At 41.6% G+C, this 11619-nt stretch overlaps 1 non-coding gene across 1 annotated transcript; it reads right to left on the bottom strand.

Moving 5' to 3' along the window:
* Positions 1-985: 985 nt before the first annotated feature.
* On the bottom strand, positions 986-1093 carry LOC130938233 (small nucleolar RNA R71). Its single transcript, XR_009069406.1, has one exon. It is a non-coding gene; the product is annotated as a small nucleolar RNA R71 (small nucleolar RNA).
* Between the last annotated feature and the right edge of the window lie 10526 nt (positions 1094-11619).

Genomic DNA, 11619 nt, shown 5'->3' with positions numbered 1-11619 from the left:
TTTTTTTTAATCACATCTTTTAAAATTGTTTTCAAATCATATCTTCTCAATCACATCTTTTTAAAACCATAACTTTTCAATCAAATCTTTTTAATCACATTTTTTTTAAATAGTTTTCAATCAAATCTTTTTAATTTCTAATTTCAAAATCTTTTTCAAAAATCACTTGATTTCTTTTTCACTTTTGATTTTCGAAAATTATCAATCAAATTTTCAAAATGTTTTCAAAATCTTTTAATTGAATTTTCGAAAATTCTCTTCCCTCCTTCCCACATCCTTCTATTTATGGAGTACTACTCCTTCTTAATGCACAAATTCGAACTCTAACTAATAAAGTTCGAATTCTTCTTCTCCTTCTTATTTCTTTTTCCTCTGACACTTCAAGGAATCTCTATACTGTGACATAGAGGATTCCACATTTTCTTGTTCTCTTCTCTTTCATATGAGCAGGAGCAGAGACAAAGGCATTCTTGTTGAAGCTGATCCTGAACCTGAAAGGACCTTGAAGAGAAAGCTAAGAGAAGCTAAAGCACAACTCTCTTTAGAGGATGATCGAATTCTTCAAGGAAGAAGACACATGGCAGCCGAAAACAACAACAATGCCAACAATGCAAGGAAGGTGCTGGGTGACTTCACTGCACCTACTCCTGATTTCTATGGGAGAAGCATCTCTATCCCTGCCATTGGAGCAAACAACTTTGAGCTTAAGCCTCAATTAGTTTCTCTAATGCAACAGAATTGCAAGTTCCATGGACTTCCAATGGAAGATCCTCATCAGTTCTTAGCTGAATTCTTGCAAATCTGTGACACAGTCAAGACTAATGGGGTTAACCCTGAGGTCTACAGACTGATGCTATTCCCTTTTGCTGTAAGAGACAGAGCTAGAATATGGTTGGATTCTCAACCTAAAGAAAGCCTGGACTCTTGGGAAAAGCTAGTCAATGCCTTCTTGGCAAAGTTCTTTCCACCACAAAGATGGAGAAGTAAGCTTAGAGTGGAAGTCCAAACCTTCAGACAGAAGGATGGAGAATCCCTCTATGAAGCTTGGGAAAGATACAAACAATTAATCAGAAGATGTCCTTCAGACATGCTTTCTGAATGGAGCATCATAGGTATTTTCTATGATGGTCTCTGAACTATCCAGATTTCTGCTGGAGGATCTCTTCATCTGAAGAAGACGCCTGCAGAAGCTCAAGAATTGATTGAAATGGTTGCAAATAACCAATTCATGTACACTTCTGAAAGGAATCCTGTGAACAATGGGACTAGTCAGAAGAAAGGAGTTCTTGAGATTGACGCTCTGAATGCCATATTGGCTCAGAACAAGATATTGACTCAACAAGTCAATTTGATTTCTCAAAGTCTGTCTGGAATGCAAAATGCACCAAACAGTACTAAGGATGCTTCATCTAAGGAAGAAGCTTATGATCCTGAGAACCCTTCAATGGAAGAGGTGAATTACCTAGGAGAACCCTATGGAAAACCTATAATTCTTCATGGAGAAATCACCCAAATTTCTCATGGAAGAATCAAGAGAGACCTCAACAAGGTTTCAATAACAATAATGGTGGAAGAAACAGGTTTAGCAATAGCAAGCCTTTTCCATCATCTTCTCAGCAACAGACAGAGAGTTCTAAGCAGAATACTTCTGACTTAGCAACAATGGTCTCTGATCTAATAAAGACCACTCAAAGTTTCATGAATGAAACAAGGTCCTCCATCAGAAATTTGGAAGGACAAGTGGGACAGCTGAGCAAGAAAATTACTGAACTCCTAGTACTCTTCCAAGTAACAGAAGAAAATCCAAAAGGAGAGTGCAAAGCCATAGACATGGCCGAATATGGAGAGGAAAGAGAGGAGGAGGACGCCACTGAGGAAGACCTCAGTGGGCGTGTACCAATCTCCTCTGAGTTCCTCAATGAGGAACCATGGGAATCTGAGGCTCAAAATGAGACCATAGAGATTCCATTGAACTTACTTCTGCCATTCATGAGCTCTGATGAGTATTCTTCCTCTGAAGAGGATGAGTATGTCACTGAAGAGCAAGTTGCTAAATACCTTGGAGCAATCATGAAGCTAAATGACAAGTTATTTGGAAATGAGACTTGGGAGGAAGAACCACTTTTGCTCACCAAAGAATTGGATGACTTGTCTAGGCAGAAACTGCCTCTAAAGAGGCAAGATCCTGGGAAGTTTTCTATACCTTGTACCATAGGCACCATGACCTTCAAGAAGGCCTTGTGTGACTTAGGGTCAAGTGTAAACCTCATGCCCCTCTCTGTAATGGAGAAATTAGGGATGTTTGAGGTGCAAGCTGCAAGAATCTCATTAGAGATGGCAGACAATTCAAGAAAACAAGCTCATGGACTTGTAGAGAATGTTTTGGTGAAGATTGAAGACCATTACATCCCTACTGATTTCATAGTCCTAGAGACTGGGAAGTGCATGGATGAATCCATCATCCTTGGCAGACCCCTAGCCACAGCAAAGGCTGTGATTGATGTTGATAGAGGAGAGTTGATCATTCAAGTGAATGAAGAATCCTTGGTGTTTAAGGCCCAAGGACATCCCTCTATCATCATGGAGAGGAAGCATGAAGAGCTTCTCTCAAAACAGAGCCAAGCAGAGCCCCCACAGTCAAACTCTAAGTTTGGTGTTGGGAGGCCACAACCAAACTCTAAGTTTGGTGTTGAACCCCACATTCAAACTCTAAGTTTGGTGTTGGAGGTTCCAACACGGTTCTGAGGTCCATGAGAGTCCTCTGTCTAATGACATTAAAGAAGCGCTTGTTGGGAGGCAACCCATGTTTTATAGCTAACTATTTTTTTTTGTTATTTTATCTTTTTTGTAGGTTGATGATCAAAGTCACAAAAACAATGAAAAACAAAAAAAATAGAAAAACAGGAGAAGAAAGAATACATGAGAAGAAGCTGGCGTTGTAATGCTGTTGGGCGTTTAACGCCCAGTCTGGCACCATTCTGGGCGTTTAACGCCAGAAAGGGGCACCAGACTGGCGTTAAACGCCAGTAAAGGGCAACAACCTGGCGTTAAACGCCAGGAATGGGCATCAGCCCGGCGTTTAACGCCAGAAATGGCTCAAAACGTGATTTTGAGCAACATTTGGTGCAGGGATGACTTTTCCTTGACACCACAGGATCTGTGGACCCCACAGGACCCCACCATCACTCTCTCTCTTCTTCCCCCATTCACCAATCACCTCAATACCTCTTCCCCAAAAACCCTTCACCTATCAAATCCCATCTTTCTCTTCACCACTTACATCCATTCTTCATAAATCCCCACCAACCTCACCCTTCAAATTCAAACCACTTTCCCTCCCAAACCCACCCACCATGGACGAACCATTACCCCCCTCTCTCCTATATATACCCTTCTTCAACCCTTCATTTTCACACAACCTAAACACCCCTTCTGTCCCTTCTTGGCCGAACACACCACCTTCCCCCCCTCATTTCTTCTTCTTCTCTTCTTTCTTCTTTTGCTCGAGGACGAGCAAACATTTTAAGTTTGGTGTGGTAAAAGCGTTGCTTTTTCGTTTTTCCATAACCATTTATGGCATCCAAGGCCGGAGAAACCTCTAGAAAGAGGAAAGGGAAGGCAAAGGCTTCCACCTCCGAGTCATGGGAGATGGATAGATTCCTCTCAAGGGTGCATCAGTCCACTTCTATGAAGTTGTGGCCTTGAAGAAGGTGATCCCCGAAGTCCCCCTTTTCACTCAAAAGGGTGAATATCCGAGATCCGCCATGAGATCCGAAGAAGAGGTTGGGAAGTGCTTACCAACCCCATTCAACAAGTCGGAATCTTGATGGTTCAAGAGTTCTATGCCAATGCATGGATCACCAGAACCATGACCAAAGTGTGAACCCCGAATCCAAGAATTATCTCACTATGGTTTCGGGGGAAATACTTGGATTTTAGTCCGGAGAGTGTGAGGGTGGCGTTCAACTTGCCTATAATGCAAGGAGATGAGCACCCTTACACTAGAAGGGTCAACTTTGATCAAAGGTTGGACCAAGTCCTCACAACCATATGTGAAGAGGGGCGCACAATGGAAGCAAGATTCAAGAGGAAAGCCGTTCAATTGAGAAGCATGACCTCAAGCCCGTGGCTAGAGGATGGTTAGAGTTCATACAACGCTCAATCATTCCCACTAGCAACCGGTCCGAAGTTACCATAGACCGGGCCATCATGATCCATAGCATCATGATTGGAGAAGAAATAGAAGTTCATGAGGTTATAGCCCAAGAACTCTACAAGGTGGCGGACAAGACCTCCACTTTGGCAAGGTTAGCCTTTCCTCATCTCATCTGTCACCTCTGTTATTCAGTTGGAGTTGACATAGAGGGATACTCCCATTGATGAGGACAAGCCCATCACCAAGAAAAGGATGGAGTACACAAGAGACCCCTCTCACCATGAGATCCCTGAGATTCCTCAAGGGATGCACTTTCCTCCACAAATTATTGGGAGCAATTAAACACCTCCCTAGGAGAGTTGAGTTCCAACATGGACACTAGGGTGGAGCATCAAGAACACTCCATTCTCCTCCATGAAATTAGAGAAGACCAAAGAATCATGAGGGAGGAGCAACAAAGACAAAGAGCAAGAAAGAGCCGCCATCACTAAGGTGGACCCATTCCTTGATTTCCTTGTTCTTTATTCTTCTGTTTTTTCGATTTTTATGCTTTATGTTTATCCATGTTTGTGTCTTGTGATCATTAGTGTCTTAGTGTCTATGCCTTAAAGTTATGAATGTCCTATGAATCCATCACCTTTCTTGAATAAAAACGTGCTTAATTGATAAAGGAAAGAATTGCATGAATTCTGAATTTTATAATAGTTTAATTATTTTGATGTGGTGGCAACACTTTTGTTCTCTGAATGTATGCTTGAACAGTGCATATGTCTTTTGAATTTGTGGTTCATGAATGTTGGCTCTTGAAAGAATGATGAAAAAGGAGACATGTTACTGAGGATCTGAAAAATCATTAAAAATGATTCTTGAAGCAAGAAAAAGAAGGAAGCAAACGAAAAAAAAACCGAAAAAAAAAGAGAAAGAATAAAAAAGAAATAAAGTTGTGATCCAAGGCAAATAAGAGTGTGCTTAAGAACCCTGGACACCTCTAATTGGGGACTTTAGCAAAGCTGAGTCACAATCTGAAAAGGTTCACCCAATTATGTGTCTGTGGCATGTATGTATCCGGTGGTAATACTGGAAGACAGAGTGCTTTGGGTCACGGCCAAGACTCAAGAAATAGCTATGTTCAAGAATCATCATACTTTACTAGGAGAATCATTAACACTATCTGGATTCTGAGTTCCTAAAGAAGCCAATCATTCTGAATTACAAGGGATAGAGTGAGATGCCAAAACTATTCAGAGGCAAAAAGATAAAAGCCCCGCTCATCTAATTAATACTGATCTTCATAGATGTTTTTGGAGTTCATTGCATATTCTCTTCTTTTTATTTTATTTGATCTTCAGTTGCTTGGGACAAGCAACATTTAAGTTTGGTGTTGTGATGAGCGGATAATTTATATGCTTTTTGGCATTATTTTTAGTATATTTTTAGTATGATCTAGTTAGTTTTTAGTATATTTTTATTAGTTTTTAGTTAAAATTCACTTTTCTGGACTTTACTATGAGTTTGTGTGTTTTTCTGTGATTTCAGGTATTTTCTGGCTGAAATTGAGGGACCTGAGCAAAAATCTGATCCAGAGACTCAAAAGGACTGCAGATGCTGTTGGATTCTGACCTCCTGCACTCGAAGTGGATTTTCTGGAGCTACAGAAGCCCAATTGGCGCGCTCTCAACGGCGTTGGAAAGTAGACATCCTGGGCTTTCCAGCAATATATAATAGTCCATACTTTGCCCAAGATTTGATGGCCCAAACCGGCGTTCAAAGTCACCTCAAGAATTCCAGCGTTAAACGCCGGAACTGGCACCTAATTGGGAGTTAAACGCCCAAACTGGCACTAAAGCTGGCGTTTAACTCCAAGGAGAGTCTCTACACGAAAAAGCTTCATTGCTCAGCCCAAGCACACACCAAGTGGGCCCGGAAGTGGATTTTTATGTCATTTACTCATCTGTGTACTAGTTTTCTATAAGTAGACCTTTTACTATTATTTGGAGAGACTTTTGGTAGCTATCTTTGTTTTATGCTATCTTAGACCTTTGGAGGCTGGCCATTCGGCCATGCCTAGACCTTGTTCTTATGTATTTTCAACGGTGGAGTTTCTACACAAGATTAAGGTGTGGAGCTCTGCTGTACCTCGAGTATTATGCAATTACTATTGTTCTTCCATTCAATTCCGCTTGTTCTTTATCCAAGATATCACTTGTTCTTCAACATGAAGGTGATGATTGACGCCCATCACCATTCTCACTCATGAACAAGGTGACTGACAACCATTCTTGTTCTACAAGCATCTGAGGCTTAGTGAATATCTCTTGGATTCCTGATTGCACGATGCATGGTTGATCGCCTGACAACCGAGTGCTCGCCTGACAACGAGCCAGCCATTCCGTGAGATCAGAGTCTTCGTGGTATAGGCAAGAACTGATGGCGGCATTCAAGAGAATCCGGAAGGTCTAACCTTGTCTGTGGTATTCTGAGTAGGATTCAATGATTGAATGACTGTGACGTGCTTCAAACCTGTAACCTACTGGGCGTTAGTGACAGACGCAAAAAAGGGATTCTATTCCGGTAGGGGAGGGAACCAAACCGGTGATTGGCAGTACTGTGACAGAGTGCGTGCATTAGCTTTCACTGCGCGGATGGGAGGTAGCTGCTGACAACAGTGAAACCCTACACGCTGCCATGGAAAGGAGTAAGAAGGATTGGATGAAGGCAGTAGGAAAGCAGAGAGACGGAAGGGAAGGCATCTTCATACACTTGTCTGAAGCTCATACACCAATGATATGCATAAGTATCACTATCTTTATCTTTTATATTATTTTCGTTCATCATCATATATATTTGAGTTTGCCTGACTAAGACTTACAAGATGACCATAGCTTGCTTCAATGCTAACAATCTCCGTGGGATCGACCCTTACTCACGTAAGGTATTACTTGGACGACCCAGTGCACTTGCTGGTTAGTTGTGCGAAGTTGTGTAATGCCATGGAATTGAACCACCAAGTTTTTTGGAGTTCATGACCAGGGATTATGAGAGTTGTGAAAAGTATTGTTCACAATTTCGCGCTACCAATGAGAAAGTGGGATTGCATCCAAAGCCGACTAGTCAGATTGATACTTTCAGGTGTTTTGTAGATAAGAATGCTCTCATGGACTTGGAGTTACAAGGGACTAAATACACATGGTTCAGTAACCCAAGGAATGGTTTTGTTACTAAAGAAAGGATAGATAGAGTACTTGCTAATTGGGAATGGAGGAGAGCTTTCCAACATGCCACCCTTTCAGCTTTACCGGCTATTAGCTTTGATCATACGCCTTTAGTTCTCAATGTTACGCCCAGGGGATTAAGGAGCAGATGCTTTAAATTTGAGGCTTTTTGGGCTGATCATCCTGATTGTGGTAATATCATAAGGAGAGGATGGAATAGTGTTTGTAATAGTGTGGTTGATCATTGGACAAATTTAACAAGAAGGATGCATAGTTGTAAACAAGAATTGGTCAAATGGAGCAAGGTTAATGGTGCGCGAAATTGTGAAATATACTTTTTCACAACTCTCATAATCCCTGGTAATGGCTCCAAAAACGTGGTAGCTCAATACCATGGCATTACACAACTTCGCACAACTAACCAGCAAGTGCACTGGGTCGTCCAAGTAATAAACCTTACGTGAGTAAGGGTCGATCCCACGGAGATTGTTAGTATTGAAGCAAGCTATGGTCATCTTGTAAATCTTAGTCAGGCAAACTCAGATATATATGGTGATGAACGAAATAACATAAAGATAAGGATAGTGATACTTATGTATCATTGGTGTAAGAGCTTCAGACAAGTGTATGAAGATGCCTTCCCTTCCGTCTCTCTGCTTTCCTACTGTCTTCATCCAACCCTTCTTACTCCTTTCCATGGCAAGCTCGTATAGGGTCTCACTGTTGTCACAGCTACCTCCCTCCTCGCAGTGAAAGCTAATGCTCAATACTCTGTCACAGTACGGCCAATCACCGGTTCGGTTCCCTCCCCTACCGGAATAGAATAACTCTTTTGCGTCTGTCACTACGCCCAGTAGGTTACAGGTTTGAAGCACGTCACAGTCATTCAATCATTGAATCCTACTCAGAAACACCACAGACAAGGTAGACCTTCCGGATTCTCTTGAATGTTGCCATCAGTTCTTGCCTATACCACGAAGACTCTGATCTCACGGAATGGTTGGCTCGTTTGTTAGGCGAGCACTCGGTTGTCAGGCGATCACCATGCATCGTGCAATCAGGAATCCAAGAGATATTCACTAAGCCTCAGATGCTTGTAGAACAAGAATGGTTGTCAGTCACCTTGTTCATGGGTGAGAATGGTGATGGCGTCAATCATCACCTTCATCATGTTGAAGAACAAGTGATATCTTGGATAAAGAACAAGCGAATTTGAATGGAAGAACAATAGTAATTGCATTAATACTCGAGGTACAGCAGAGCTCCACACCTTAATCTATGGTGTGTAGAAACTCCACCGTGAAAATACATAAGCATAAGGTCTAGGCATGGCCGAATGGCCAGCCTCCCAATGATCTAAGAACTAAAATGTCCAAAGATGATCTAGAGATCTAAAAGTGATCAAAAGATTTTTATACAATAGTAAAAGGTCCTACTTATAAGAACTAGTAGCCTAGGGTACAGAAATGAGTAAATGACATAAAAATCCTCTTCCGGGCCCACTTGGTGTGTGCTTGGGCTGAGCAATGAAGCAATTTCGTGTAGAGACTCTCTTGGAGTTAAACGCCAGCTTTGGTGCCAGTTTGGGCGTTTAACTCCCATTTGGGTGCCAGTTCCAGCGTTTAACGCTGGGATTCCTTGAGGTGACTTTGAACGCCGGTTTGGGCCATCAAATCTTGGCAAAGTATGGACTATTATATATTGCTGGAAAGCCCAGGTGGTCTACTTTCCAACGCCGTTAAGAGCGCGCCAATTGGGCTTCTGTAGCTCCAGAAAATCCGCTTCGAATGCAGGGAGGTCAGAATCCAACAGCATCTGCAGTCCTTTTTGGTCTCAGAATCAGATTTTTGCTCAGGTCCCTCAATTTCAGCCAGAAAATACCTGAAATCACAGAAAAACACACAAACTCATAGTAAAGTCCAGAAAAGTGAATTTTAATTAAAAACTAATAAAAATACTAAAAACTAACTATATCATATCAAAACATACTAAAAAACAATGCCAAAAAGTATACAAATTATCCGCTCATCACAACACCAAACTTAAATTGTTGCTTGTCCTCAAGCAACTGAAAATCAAATAAGATAAAAAGAAGAGAATATGCAATGAACTCCAAAAACATCTATGAAGATCAGTATTAATTAGATGAGCGGGGCTTTTACTTTTTGCCTCTGAACAGTTTTGGCATCTCACTCTATCCTTTGTAATTCAGAATGGTTGGCTTCTTTAGGAACTTAGAATCCAGATAGTGTTAATGATTCAGTATTACCACGGATACATACATGCCACAGACACATAATTGGGTGAACCTTTTCAGATTGTGACTCAGCTTTGCTAAAGTCCCCAATTAGAGGTGTCCAGGTTCTTAAGCACACTCTTATTTGCCTTGGATCACAACTCTTATTCTTTCTTTTTTTTTTTTTTTTTTTTTTCGGTTTTTTTTTTTGAAATGCTTTTTCTTGCTTCAAGAATCATTTTGATTTTTCAGATCCTCAGTAACATGTCTCCTTTTTCATCATTCTTTCAAGAGCCAACATTCATGAACCACAATTCAAAAGACATATGCACTGTTTAAGCCTACATTCAGAGAACAAAATATTGCCACCACATCAAATAATAAACTATAAAATTCAGAATTCATGCAATTCTTTCCTTTTCAATTAAGCACGATTTTATTGAAGAAAGGTGATGGATTCATAGGACATTCATACTTTAAGGCATAGACACTAAGACACTAATGATCATAAGACACAAACATGGATAAACATAAGCATTAGAATTCGAAAAACAAAGAACAATAACAAGGAAATCAAAGAACGGGTCCACCTTAGTGATGGGGCTCTTTCTTGCTCTTGAGATCCTATGGAGTGCTTAAGCTCCTCAATGTCTCTCCTTGTCTTTGTTGCTCCTCCTCATTCTTTGATTTCTCTAATTTCATGAAGGATGATGGAGTGTTCTTGATGCTCCACCCTCAGTTGTCCCATGTTGGAACTTAGTTCTCTAGGGAGGTGTTTAGTTGCTCCCAATAGTTTGTGGAGGAAAATCATCCTTGAGGAATCTCAGGGATCTCATGATGAGTGAGATCTCTTGTGTACCCATCCTTTCTTGGTGATGGGCTTGTCCTCATCAATGGGAATGCCTCCCTCTATGTCAACTCCAACTGAATAACAGAGGTGACAAATGAGATGAGGAAAGGCTAACCTTGCCAAGGTGGAGGTCTTGTCGCCACCTTATAGAGTTCTTGGGCTATAACCATGAACCTCTATTTTTCTCCAATCATGATACTATGGATCATGATGGCCCGGTCTATGGTAACTTCGACGGTTGCTATGGGGATGATTGAGCGTTGTATGAACTCTAACCATCCTCTAGCCACGGGCTTGAGGTCATGCCTTCTCAATTGGACCGGCTTTTCTTGAATCTTGCTTCCATTGTGCGCCTCTTCACATATGACTGTGAGGACTTGGTCCAACCTTTGATCAAAGTTGACCCTTCTAGTGTAAGGATGCTCATCTCCTTGCATCATAGCAAGTTGAACGCCACCCTCACACTCTCCGACTAAAATCCAAGTATTTCCCCCGAACCATAGTGAGATAGTTCTTTGGATTCGGGTTCACACTTTGGTCATGGTTCTTTGTGATCCATGCATTGGCATAGAACTCTTGAACCATCAAGATTCCGACTTGTTGAATGGGTTGGTAAGAACTTCCCAACCTCTTCTTCGGATCTCATGGCGAATCTCCGGATATTCACCCTTTTTGAGTGAAAAGGGGACTTCGGGGGTCACCTTCTTCAAGGCCACAACTTCATAGAAGTGGACTTGATGCACCCTTGAGAGGAATCTCCATCTCCCATGACTCGGAGGTGGAAGCTTTGCCTTCCCTTTCCTCTTTTTAGAGGGTTCTCCGGCCTTGGATGCCATAAATGGTTATGAAAAAGCAACGCTTTTACCACACCAAACTTAAAATGTTTGCTCGTCCTCGAGCAAAAGAAGAAAGAAGGGAGTAGAAGAAGAAGAAATGAGGAAGAGGGAGATGGTGGTGTATTCGGCCAAGAGGGGGAAGAAAGGGTGTTTAGGTTGTATGAAAATGAAGGGTTGAAGAAGGGTATATAGGAGAGAGGGGGGTAAAGGTTCGGCCATTATGGGTGGGTTTGGGAGGGAAAGTGGTTTGAATTTGAAGGGTGAGGTTGGTGGGGTTTTATGAGGGATGATGTGAGTGGGAGGAGAAAGATGGGATTTGATAGGTGAGG

Source organism: Arachis stenosperma, chromosome 6 (assembly GCF_014773155.1).
Source record: "Arachis stenosperma cultivar V10309 chromosome 6, arast.V10309.gnm1.PFL2, whole genome shotgun sequence".
Lineage (NCBI taxonomy): Eukaryota > Viridiplantae > Streptophyta > Magnoliopsida > Fabales > Fabaceae > Arachis > Arachis stenosperma.
Note: the sequence above shows the minus strand (reverse complement) of the source record. Positions and strands in the feature narration are given on the sequence as shown.